A 13316-nucleotide genomic window follows, 5' to 3' on the forward strand; every position below is an offset into this window, starting at 1 on the left:
ATTGCCTGTGAAGCTGTGTTAGAAAGATTGTACAACACTTCTTTGAAAATGGTGTTATGGTATTTTGCTTATGGAATAGAGATAATATGATTAAATATTATGTCTACATTGAATATGAACTTAGAGGTCACTGACTCCAGCTCTTTATCTGAATTCCTAGAAGGTAGTCATTTTGTTCCAAGTTAGGGAGGCTCAGCACCTCCAGAGGTGGCCCTCTTCAGGTTCTGAACAATGGAAAACCTCTTTCTGCTATGGAACTTAATCTAGCTCTTTCTGAGTTTCATCTTTCCATCCTTCTGAAGTATCATTCTGATTTCTGTATTCCCATCTTTTTCTTGGAGAACAGAGGGAAAATTGAGTTACTGGTCCCAGATCTTCAACATTAAGTGCTGGAATTGCTTTGTTAGAAGCTATACCCACTTCCTGGATAACAATATAAGAAAACAAAGCATCTATTTCTGAGTTCTATATGAAATCAAAATCCCAAGTACAACATTCATAATAATCTATTCATGATTTGATAGCAAACCGACACATAATTGCAAAGTGTATTTTCACTCTTTAAAAAAATACAGCAAAAAGGAAGTTTAAACTTTTCCTCTTACTTATTGGTCATAATAATAACTTAGACACATACTCTTAAGACAGCAGTTCTCGAAGTGTGGGTTGAGGATGTTTTCAGGGTGTCCATGAAGTCAAAACTATTTTAATATACTATAGTAATGCTAATAATATTAAAACATTATTTGCCTTTTTCATTGTGGATGTTTCACTGTGGATGCTGATGGTACAAAAGCAATGGTGAGTAAAACTGCTTGGGCATCAGCATGAATCAAGGCAGTAGCAGCAAACTACACTAGTAGTCACTGTATTCTCCCCTGCCACACATTCACAGTAAAAAGCTGCCAGGTTCATTTGAGAACAGCCTTGATGAAGCAGTAAGAATTATTAAATTTATTACATCTGGACCCTTGAACACGTATCTTTAAATATCCTTTGTGGTGAAATGGGAAGTACTCATAAAACACTTTTGCTACATATGTGTAAGTATCTGAAAAAAATACTCTTGCCATTGTTTTTGTTGCAAGCTGAACTAGCCACTTTTTTCATGGAACACTATTTGAAAGAGTAACTGACAAACTATGGGTATTCAGATGTGAGTATTTGACAGACATTTTCTTGAAAATGAATGAAGTGTGTCTGTCACTTTGAAGATCCAACTGACGGTATTTAGCTACCAATAATAATATTTGAGATTCCAAGCGATAATTAGAATTTTAGGAAACTTGTACCTGTCATTGTGAGCTTGACAGCTTCCCAGTATGTAGAGACTTTACTGAACAGAGTGGTAGAGATACTAGCAATTGTGATTTTTACTGATATTGTATAATAAAATGTGTTAACCTTTGGAAGACCTGCGTAATCCAGTTAGTTAATGTTTTAAAAATTATCATTGCATATGATATAAAGCCATGTATGGGCAAAAAATCTACAGGCCAATGGATTTCAGTGATTAGAGTGTGAAAACTTTCTTAATATCATTCCAGATTCCACATTACAGCTAACTTTTAAGAAATTACTACTTACGAGTGTTGGTATAATAACAGCAAAGAAGAATATCTACAATTATATGTAAAGGCTATTAAAATTTAACTTAACTCTTTTCTAACCTTGTATCTATGTGAACCTAGATTTTCTTCACCAAGACAACTTATTGTAACAGACTGAATGCAGAAAAGATATGGGAATCTTGTTGTCTTCTATTAAGCCAGATATTAAAGAAAGCAAAAAAAAAAATAAAACAATATCACTATTTCTTATTTGTTTGGAAAAAATAGTGTTAAAATAGTTTACAAAATAGTGTTTAAAATAAAAAGTGTTATTATGTTAACATGTAATGAGTTTGTTATTTTTAAAATGAACTAATAAGAAATTTTGCATATATATGTTACTTTTGACTACATTAAATATTGATAGATGTGATGTACATAACTCAAAGCTCTTTGAATGGCCTCCAAATGTTTAAGAGTTAAAGGAGACTTGAGACAAAAATGTTTGTGAATCATTGTGCCAAGGAATACTCTGGTAAAAGATTCAGTTATCCTTACCCTCATTAACTTCAAAAGATTGGAAATAAAACCCATATATTTGTTTCCAGTAATAACCAATACAATAGTGGATCTGTTATCTACTATTTTATTTTATGCCTCTACATATCTATTTAAAAATCTTTACTATATTTAATTTTCTTTAATCAAAGATTGTTTATAATATGAAGGTTGATAACAATACCAACCAGATATATTTCTTATAACAAGGATGATGGGATACTGCATTGCACACCTTTTTTTTCAGTTTTCTTTACAAATATATTTTTAAATTTTATAATGGAGTATAGTCGATTTACAATGTTGTGTTAGTTTCACATGTACAGTTAAGGTATTCAGTTATACATATACATACCCCTTTTCTTTTTCATATTCTTTTCCTATATGTTATTATAGAGTATTGAGTAGAGTTCCCTGTGCTATACAGAAGGTCCTTGCTGCTTATCTATTTTATACATAGTAGTGTGTTTATATTAATCCCAACCTCCTAATTTTTCCCTCCCCCAACACCTTTCCCCTTTGGTAACCATAGGTTTGTTTTCTAAGTCCGTGAGTCTGTTTCTGTTTTGTAATTAAGTTCATTTGTATCATATTTTAGAATCCACATATGTGATATCATATGATATATGTCTTTGTCTGTCTGACTTACTTCACTTAGTATGATAATCTCTAGGTCTTATACATCTTGTATATGATTAATGTCAGAAGTTTACTGCCCTTTGTGTAAAGCTGAACTTCAAGCCTCTAGAAAAGTGCACCGGACTTTAGGAAACACTTGCAGTAATTTTATCTGGTGTCTTTCTTAACTTTGATCAACAAAGTTAGTCACTTAGAACTGTAGGTGTATTGTTGTAGAATTTAAAATAAATAACTTTAGAGTTGTCAACATTCATAAATAGAGCATGTAAATATTTCATATCTTATCTGGGTAACCATCAAGACCTTTCCCATCTCCAAGGAAGAGAACTTGGGAGAGAACTTAAGAGACTGTCCTCATGGTGATGACTACCTTTCATTGAGTAATTAACATGAGTCAGGCACTATACTAAGTACGTTACACACCTTATATCACTTAAACCCTACAGCAATCCTTTGAGAACTACATATATTACTAGTGTTACAAAGAAAGGAACAGAGGCTTGGTGAAAATAAATAAATTGCTTGAAGTCACCCAGCTTGTAAATGGTAGAACTGTAGTCAAACCCTGAGTGCATGATTCTTACCCCAAGCTCCTGACCACATTTTATTTCTCTTCTCATCTGGTTCAAACCCCAACCTCCCATGCCACTTTTGTACTTTTTATGTAAATCTGTTGTTGCCCTTAGGACACTTTATTGCAATTGCAATAATTGCAATTGCAATTTCTTTATATATTTACTTCTGCTTATAAACCCTTGACTCCCTGAAGGAAGGAACTGTGCCCGAATCCCCATCAGGCAGGGCAAATCCATTTTTGCTGACCCGAATTAATACCAGGTTCAGTTGCGGAAGCTGAGAGAGCTTAAAGAACTTGCCCTTGACCACTCAATCAGTGTGTAGCAAAGTTGGGATCTGAATCTAGACTTCCCAACTCAACCCTCTATCTTAAACACTGCAGGTCAGTGGTTCTCAAATATGGTGCCTGGACAAATGGCATCAGTATCATCTAGCAATTTGTTAGAAATGCAGCTTATTAGCCCCACCCCAGACCTACTGAATAAGATCTTGTAAAGGTAAGACTCAGAAATTTGTGCTTTAATAAGCCCTTCTTGTGATCTGATGCATGCCAAAGTTTGAGAATCACTCCTCTAGGTGAAAAGACAAAACAGTTTAATAAAAACAGAATGTTTGACACAGCATGGAGTGTAATAAAACTGTTTGATTTGCTATGTGATTAGGTTTATAAAATATCCCATCCTACTGAAAATGAAAAATTCAAGAAAAAACTCATCTAGTATGGTTGTTTTCATTTTGAAAAACATCAGTCCAAAGCAATGTCACTCCTTCAATCAAGCATGCACTGAATTAATAATTTTACAATTAATAAGAAAATTAAGTGAAGAAAAGAGTCCACTGGCTATTTAAGTATGCCTACTTGGAGGAATCCAGCCAAACAGAAATAAAATTTCCAGTGAGCACTAGGTATAATTTTCACTGAAACAAAAAGTAGCGTGGGCTGCTGGATCTGAGGTGCAAGTCACAACTCACATCTTAGTGGGTCTTTCCAAGTTCTAATCATGCTGACAGTTACAGAAGAAGCAAACTGGAACCAACATTTGGGGACTCCTTTATCATCACAGGTAGACTTAAAATTGTCTCCTAAAAATTAGAGATATTTCAACCCCAAAATCAAATTCTCTATCATGAAAAAATAGGCAAGAGCAATTTTTGAGATTGCTGTTTAAAGACAAATTAGTCTTTTAAATATGTTAAGACAATTTAGTTTTTTTGCATGTAAGTCTAAGTTTAGCTTTAGTTAGATTCTATTGATTTGCACATGCTTTGGAATAATATTACATGATGTGTGAATATTTTAACTAAAAAAAATAAAACCGTATGGATCTGAGACCCTTCCCCACTCACTAATTATTTTTTTAAACAATTCCTCCTCTCCTACAGCCTGCTGCTGATTTTAGAAAATAGCTAAAAGATTTTCTTCTCTTTTAACTAAACCTCTTCTGTTTCTAGCTATATATTTATAAAGTCCTCTGAGAATTAGTTTAGCATAATAGCTTGAGATATTCAGTATTTGATATAGATAGTAGTAATATGAAAAAATCCTCAGTACTCTCCTTATATATTATAAATGGACATACATATATTATAAATAATGATTTATTAGGTATTCTCTCTTAATTCCTTAGTTTCTCTTCTGGAATATTGAGAAAGACATTATTGTGACATTCACGTCATTTTTTTCTACCCTGACATTGTAGCTTTGCTTTTGAATGGACTAGGAGACATATTAATCACATGGCAAAGTTAGTAGTAAGAGCTTGAATTCAATTTGGATTAAGGAGCAAAGATGGAAAATTGTTTAAATCAAATATTAAACCCCTCTACAGAATGTAAAATCTCCTTCCCATGATATGCAGGGACCTTAATTTTAGCTCATGGCTTTTCCTACAATGAAGACTCATCTCTCAGATTATTGTAAATGATCTCACATGTTTTCTTTTTTGTGTGTGGGAGGGCGCTGTGTTGGGTTTTCATTGCTGTGCGTGGGCTTTCTGTAGTTGCAGTGAACTGGGGCTACTCTTCGTTGCGGTGCGTGGGCTTCTCATTGAGGTGGCTTCTCTTGTTGAGCAGCACAGGCTCTAGAGTGTGTGGGCTTCAGTAGCTGTGACACGTGGGCTCAGTAGTTGTGGCTCGCCGGCTCTAGAGGACAGGCTCAGTAGTTGTGGCTCGTGGGCCGTAAAGCACAGGCTCAGTAGTTGTGGTGCATGGGCTTAGTTGCTCCACGGCATGTGGGATCTTCCCGGACCAGTGCTTGAACCCGTGTTCCCTACATTGGCAGGCGGATTCTTAACCACTGTGCCACCAGGAAAGTCCTCACATGGGTGTTTTTTAATGGAAAAAAAACCCTCTCATTGAAGCATGATCCCTTCAATAAAACACTCAACTTTTCAGAGTAAAGCATATCTTACCTTATTCATTACATATAGTATTTTCATTCTGTTTATTTTGTTTTGCTTTATCTTTTTCTGATCTCTGTGTACTATTTTATTTTCCTCTTAAATACCTGACCAAAGTAAAGCAAAAATTAGATACAATAAAGCTTTGTAGCTTCTGTCTCCTACCTGTCACTGGCAGCTTCTGACAACCAATCATGAAAATTCAAAGTCAAACCATTTAACTCTAAGTCAATGGAAATGAATTTCCAGAGAATAGATATTTATATCATATGAGCAAAAGGCACAGTTGTACAATGACACCAAGGATAAAGATGTAAATATATAATTGTGGTGGCTGTGTGTGTATCATATGTATGTTTTCAGAGTTATGACATCATAAAATCCTTTTCTATATCTCTACATAACCTAATATGTAGGTTTTAGGTGGCGGGAGAAGGATATACAACGAGAAAGTATACAGTTTAATGTTAACTGGAGCCCTTTTGGTTGGATGAGTGCCAAAGCAACTTTCAAAATATTTCAAAACGGCTGCCAGCATGTAAAGATTTTAACTGAAAGAGTAGAGTAATGAAATCTGAATTACTAATGAGGGAATAAACTTATATTTTGCTTAAGGTCCTTAATGAACATGGAGATAAGAAGATGCAATAAGGAATTTGTCTGTCATGCATGCAAACCAAACTTCCAAATTTTTACATGTAAAGACAAAATACTGAAACAGACTTATCACATACATTCTAAGGTAAACCACTGTGCAAGTCTTCTTTGAGTAGTCTGTTTATTTCTATTTTAGAAAAGAAAGTTTCTGGAGGGCAGGAGCCATATTAATTCTCTTAAATATGGACAGTTGAAAGCTTGGAACTTTGAAGTTGAATGTGCTCATTAAACTCTATTTTAATAGTATCAAGTATAATTGAAGTAGCTTAAGCATATCTAGTTTCAAATATCTAACAGCAGACCTCACATCTTCTTTCGAGTGGGATAGGTTTGCCCTTTGGGCTTCCAAGAAAAACTTGCCCTCCAAAAAAGAAGAGAAGCAGGATCACATATTTCCAGACCAACTAGTCTGTAAAATAAGTAGTCAATAAAACATAATAGCTGGTCTTTTCTATTCATAGAATCAATATTAAAACAGTTAAAGAAGAAGGGTGATACTGTCTATAAATGTAACTCGTGGATTGTGCAGAAAATACTCTAAAAGGAAAAATAATTTTCTAAAAATCCTTTTCTTGGCAAAAGAGCATTTTATCTGCCTCTGGCATCATTTAGCATATGAGGGACTGCCTCTGGATCCACCAGATCTAACCTGAAACATGGCATTACATATTGGAGTCAAAGTACACATGGAAGAAGCAGCCACTTGCTGGAAACCTCCACCAACTGGTTGACCTAGATATCAAATGCCAGGCGCAGGCACCAGCCCACAACGGGCCAATAATTCAGACATGCTATTTTATAGAAATCCACTGTCTGCATATATGTTCATTTTAAGCCTCATTGGTCAGCCGTTAACTGGGCTTCCTTTGGCCAACAGTACTGCTGGCCTTGACCTATGCAGTCAGAGAAGGAGAACTTTTCCCAACCCCTAGAACATTCCTGACCTGGCTATAATTAGCACAAACTCCCATTTCTTTCTACAGGAAAGCTTGCAGAGCCAAGAGTTGGTATTTAAGATCTCTTCAGACTCAGCCCTGAGGATGAGGGGTGGGGAGGGGAGAGCTCTGAGACCTGAGTCAAACCGCAAGGCCTGGCCTGGCCACATCTGTGACCTGATCCCTCCACGGTGTCTTTCCACTTAACCACGTGCCCCTACCCTCGCCAGTTCAGTGACTTTGCGTTTGGCCACTGAACAAGTATTAATATCTCTTAGTGAAATGCCTTTGAACTAGAAAAAGACCCCTTCCTGGGAAGGAGGCAGTCAGGACCTCAGTTGGATCTTCAACTAACTCGTGGGATCCCTAGCACATGCCACAGATGCTCATTACGATTCTTTTTACGTGCAACACGTGGGGGACGAAGCAGTTTCATATCTCCTGGTATTATCTGCCGTCCAAAGCATTTTCTTTGAGAGGAAAATGGAAACGCAGCTGCGCCGTGGGCCCGGCCAGCCAGAGCTGGGGCTCCCTCCCTCTGGCTCCCTGCTGCTGCCGGGCGCGGGCGGCTTCTCCGGAAACTGACTCGGGTTAGGGGAGCGCAGAGGTTTCTCAGCCAGAGCGGGACGCCGCCGGGGCGCGGACCGGCCTTTGTGCGGCTTGGCTGTTTTCCGGGAGCCACGAGGGTGAAAGGGGACGCCCAGTTCTGCGGCGAGGGTAGGCGTCTGGCCCCCAGACCTTGTGCCGGGACGCCTGGCTGGGCAGTCTCTATCGCTCTCGTCCTCGGCAACTTCTGGCCAATCGGCCCTGCCTCTCTGGGTCCCAGCGGCCGGCTGCGCCCCAGGCTCAAAGGGTTAAGCAGGTGCCTCGTCCGGCGAGGCGCTATTGGCAGAGGGTCGAGCGGCGCGGCCGCGGCCACCACGCTCCGCCGAGCCCAAGTTGGTTTCGCGCGGCGGGCGCGGCGGCCAGTTGTCCCCCAGCTGCCAGGCCCGGGCCTCTGCGCGCGAGGAGAGGAAGAGACGAGAGAGCGAGATGGGGAAACCAACAGGAGCACCAGCCAAGCTTGTTGGGGGCGGTGGCGCGCAAAAGGAGGGGAGCCCGAGCCCCGCGTCGCGTAAGGGCTGCACCGTCCTCCCGGCAACTCAGGTCCAGTGTCGCCACCCGGAAGAAAGAGCGAGGAAGTGGGGCCACTGGAGGTCCTGGGCAGGGGGTAGGGGTAATCATTCACTCCCATTGGCCCCACCCATTATGCAGGCTATAAGGAGTGCAAGTTGTCAGTGAAAGGGCGCGCCCAAACCACAGCATCCCTCCTCATCCCCTAAAGAAACACCGATGTAACAATATGGAGAAGTAACTGGAAGACACGAGGAAATAAATGCACGTGTTTTCTCTTTTTGTTTCCCTGGTGGTTGGAATTTGCAGAGTTCGCCCCAGTTGTGGCTGCTAATTTATTCGTTTCGTCGTTCGAAAGGGGCGTATAGAGATGGGTCATCAGGGGCACACCCGAATCCCTCCAGCTGGACCTACAGTCCCCACCTCACAAGTTTGTCCAAGACCAACATGCCAGACCACCAGAAGCTAGGAGAGTCCCTTCTTATAAAGGGAACAAACTCTCCATTGCACAAAAGCGCCTCCCCCCCCCCACCTTCTCCTTTGCACACCATCCCTCCTCGATAAGCATCAAGTTCGCCAGTAGTCCAACTTGCAGTTGGCAACCCTCGCGCTGCCTAGTGTACAGAAGACGGGCAGAGAGGGGTCCCGGCCCGGAGGGGAGGCTCTGCGCCCCCATTCCTGCACACGCGGGCTAGAGTCCAGGTTACAGGGAGCCGCGGGAGGCGCGAGCCTGCTTGGATGGTGGTTATTTCTCTTGAGAAAAGAGGGGAGAGAGCGCGCCTGTCTTACACTTGGAGTCGGAAGTGCGCGGTGTGTGTGTGCGTGTTTGTGTTGAGGGGGCGGGAAAGAAAGGCACCCTCCGCTGCCCGTCATCCCCTTGCACCAGCCAAGTCCTCTCTAAGCCTCCCGGTGCATCCTTCCTCCGCCACCCCCTCCCCTTCTTCCCTCAGCTGGGCTCGCGCAGCGCAGTCGGAGCAGCCAGTGAGAGCAACATCCTGGAAAGAGGGGGGAGCACCACCGCCCCCCAAAAGGGAAAAAAGGACCCACCCTGACACGTTTTGCTGTTTGCAAGTCCCTCGCACGCCCCCCCCCCGCACCTCCTCCTTGCGCTTGCGGCCCCCCCAGCCCGCTGCGCGCACATCAAAGCGCCTCTCCGCCGCGCACAGTGGCCGCGGCTCACTAATGGGATTGCAGGCTAGTGCCTGGCTCCGCTGCTGCCGCCGCCGCTGCTCGCGCTGCTGCTGCACAGCAGCGGTGAGTAGTCCCGCCTGGGCTGGGATAGTGCCCCCGCTCCGGGGTGCTGGGGTGGGACTCACTTTGCCTCCTGTTTTATGCGTTACAACAGACATGCACATCGCCAGGGCTCACTTTGCTTGCCCCTCGTTCTACAGATAAGACAGGAAAAAATAATTCACAATTCGGATTGAGAGGCACTCCAGTGTACTGGCGAAGTCAAATCAACCTTTGCCTTCTGCCTGGCCCCAAATCTAGAGTCTCAGCCCCGCGTAGCCAAGGAGTTACAGCGAAGTCTGAGGCACAGAACAAGGTGCTTTTGCAAAGTTTGGGATTCTCGTCCCTTTCAGCGGAATTTTCTCTATGCTTCTGCCGGGTGCGGACTCGCGCTGACGGGCGGCCAGGGGGGCAATTGATCACCTGAGGCTGATTGATCATTTGTTTCCAAACAGAATGGGAACAGTTTTCACGTGTAGCCGTGCACTTGCAATTCTACATAATAGTGTTATCATGTCACCTGTTACTACAGGGAAATACAGCATGAAATCCGAGGCTCCTCGGCGCTGTTAAGTATTCATCTTAAACGTATTATAATGCAAATGTGTAAGATTCAGAGATGCAAGTTAGGAAGCAAATTTTACAAAGTTAGGTTAGGTGGGAAGAAGGAAGTTTTAAAGTATTTATTGTTTGCATTTCCTCCAAACATTTATGGATTTAAAAAAATATGGTTGTGACTTTGAAATAGTAAACATTCTTTGATTCAGTTAGTTAGGAAAGAAAGGGGAAAAAAATTACCGTCACTACAAACAGCCCTAGAACCCTGAAGTTTTTCCTTAAGGACAACTTGAGATGTTGCAAGATTTTATCAAAAATGTAATCCACAAAAATGTGCTGAGAAATACTAACGATGTAGTATGAAAGGTAAGCTTCCCACTTGTGGGGCTCAGTTTTATAGAAGATGGGAGGAAAAAAAGAACACATGAAAGTGTGAAATTAAATATTTGTGTTTCCCAGATTGCATACGATTAAACATCTGAGAGCTTTGCCAATGGCATTTAACTTAAAATATACACAATGCACAATTCAAATAACAGCTCCTATTCTTACCTTGTATTTCAAACTTCATTGATTTGAGAACCTTTGATTTGAACCAACAGTGTTTAAACTGAAAAGGTTAAGATAATCTATCACTGCCATATTTTGTGCCTTCTAACCAGTGGCTCAGCAACCAGAGCAGGTTTTGCATAACACACTGAATGTTTTCCAAGTTGATGGCCAGTATTGCAGATATTCTGTAGAAGACTTCATTATATGCTCTGAGTATTGTCAGAAGTTTAAAACAAAGAGTCTTGAAAATAAGTCAAAAAGAGGCTATTCCTTGTCAAAGAGATTTTTTATTTAAATTATTTTAGTCTTGTTTTACTTCAGTGATTACAATAACCTTTAATACAAAAGATCTGGGAATCTTGCAAACATAAAGGACCAGGAAAGAATTAGATTTTTCCTTTTCATGGTTCAGGTATGGTTTTATGGGGTTTTTTTTTTGTCCCTTATAAAACATTTAAATGACAATAGAATCCAGTGATCACTTTAACTAGGAAGTGTAGGCAATAGTCACAATAGTGTGATCTCTGAAGTAGGGAGTCAAGGGTCAGAAATGTCAGATGGCCTTTGGATGATTTCAGGGACCTCCAGGGAACTTCAACTAACCCTTAAGATATGAATTGGGCATAAGAGGTAGTCATGAAATTTCAGCCTTTATGTTTACTCTCTGAGTGTTGGTGTCTTTCATCATAAAGATCTTCCCAGGGCCAATTTCCCTGCAAGTCAGGAGCATGCAGGGGTAATCCTCCATGGTCCCGCACTCAAACGCCGAAAGCTGTACCGATGCTTCCACCTTCATCTTTGAATTTGGGCCACTTTATCAAGTCTGAATCCCACTGCAGTTCTAAAGTCTAAAGCTTTAAAAATAATCAACTCTAAACTCTAGGCTTTGGGATGTATTGTTCCCTTCTTCTCTTTTTATGTTCTGTCATATTGACAGAAGAAAAGGTGCTAGTTGTGAAAAATGTAGCTCTTGGTTTCGTTACTCAGATATGATGACACCTGTTACTGCCTTTAATTTTAGTTAATTTGGGGACAGGGGAGCGAGTCATGTGGGGCAAGAAGATTATTGGCAGGGTCTGAGTCACAAGTCCCCTGTCCTCTGGAATTTTATTGGGAGTGTGGGCCACCTACTTGTTAGGCTGAAGGGGCTGTGAAGGGCAGACTTAGTTTCCACCTCAAGACCTGGATCTGTCAGAGTGAATGGCGACAACATTCCCCCCACCGCCAAAATTTGTTTTTGCATTAACTTATTTTGGGGAGTCTGATGAGGGAGTGACAGGGGTGGAGGGTTTTCAAGCAAAGAGTGGCCTGTTGGAAGAACACAAGCTTCTCTCATTTGTCATCTTTGGGTAGAAATGCCCTAAGCTGGCCGTCCTGGAGCCAAAACTTCCAGCAGGCAACTTTTCCCCCTCCCTTCCAGCCCCTGTCTATCTTGTACTCAACACTCTCCACTTCATTTTTCAATCACTCTCATCTTCTCCTACCTGTAGAGTGTACTCCAAAGACAACTCAAACACCATCATGCAGATTAAACACATCTGTCACGAAAAACACTTATGTTTCCAAGTTTCTAACTCTCAGCCCCACTGTACTGGAATGGTAGAACTGAATGGGACCCCTTTGCAGGTCTATTTTTTTCTTAAGTTTAAAGTAAAATGCAAAGCCTCTCATAGGATTGATGTTTTTCGTCTGGCTCTTTCATTTATTCAAAGTGGGAATGCTTTAAGAGTCCTTTCTACTTTCCTGGGTGACACATGACTGACCCAAGTCTCTGCCTAAAAAGCTGCCCACACCCAGCTGAGCGGTTTAGTGGAGAAGACGCTCTGACCAGGGGCTCCCCAGGCAATAGGATTCCAGCACTGGCCCTGCACTGAGTGGCCCTTTCCCTAGGCCTCGCTGAGCTGTAAAATAAGGAGGCGACTGGGCTGGATCCCCGAGGCCCGCAGTCCGGTCGGGTCTCAGGTCCTATAAGCCAAGTCGAGAGAAGCGTTTTATCTAACTGCGTTTAAACTCCTGGGAATTCACTTGTGAACCCCGGGGTCTGAAGACTTGCAAGTGCGTGAATAATGCAGCTGCTCCGGCTTTGCAACGCTGCTGAGCGCTCGAGCCACAAGGTGCCTGTGCTGCCGCTGCACCCGCTCACGGGGCCCTCGGGGCCGCTCCGCCCGCACACCCCCACGCGCTGTCCCCGGAGGCGCGTCCCGGGCGCCGTCCTGTGAAGCCCGCTCCCGTGGCCTCCCAGCTCCTCTCTCTGTTTCTTTCCTCCTGGCCGCGATACTCCAGAGAAGGGAAGTGTTCGAAACTGCAACTGAGTGGCGTTGTTGCGCCGGCAGCGGAGCTTCCCAGTCCCCGAACGCGCGCGCGAGAGAGAGAGCGAGAGAGCGAGAGCGAGCGAGCGAGCGAGAGAGAGAGAGAGAGACGGAGGGAGAGAGACAGAGAAACAGAGAGAGACGGGGAGAGAGGAGAGAGAGAGAAAGATGGAGAGAGGGAGAGGGAGAGGGAGGGGGGAGACACGGAGGGGGGGAGACACAGAGGGAGAGAGACGGAAG

This window comes from Neophocaena asiaeorientalis, unplaced genomic scaffold (genome assembly GCF_003031525.2).
Source record: "Neophocaena asiaeorientalis asiaeorientalis breed wild unplaced genomic scaffold, Neophocaena_asiaeorientalis_V1.1 scaffold83, whole genome shotgun sequence".
NCBI lineage: Eukaryota > Metazoa > Chordata > Mammalia > Artiodactyla > Phocoenidae > Neophocaena > Neophocaena asiaeorientalis.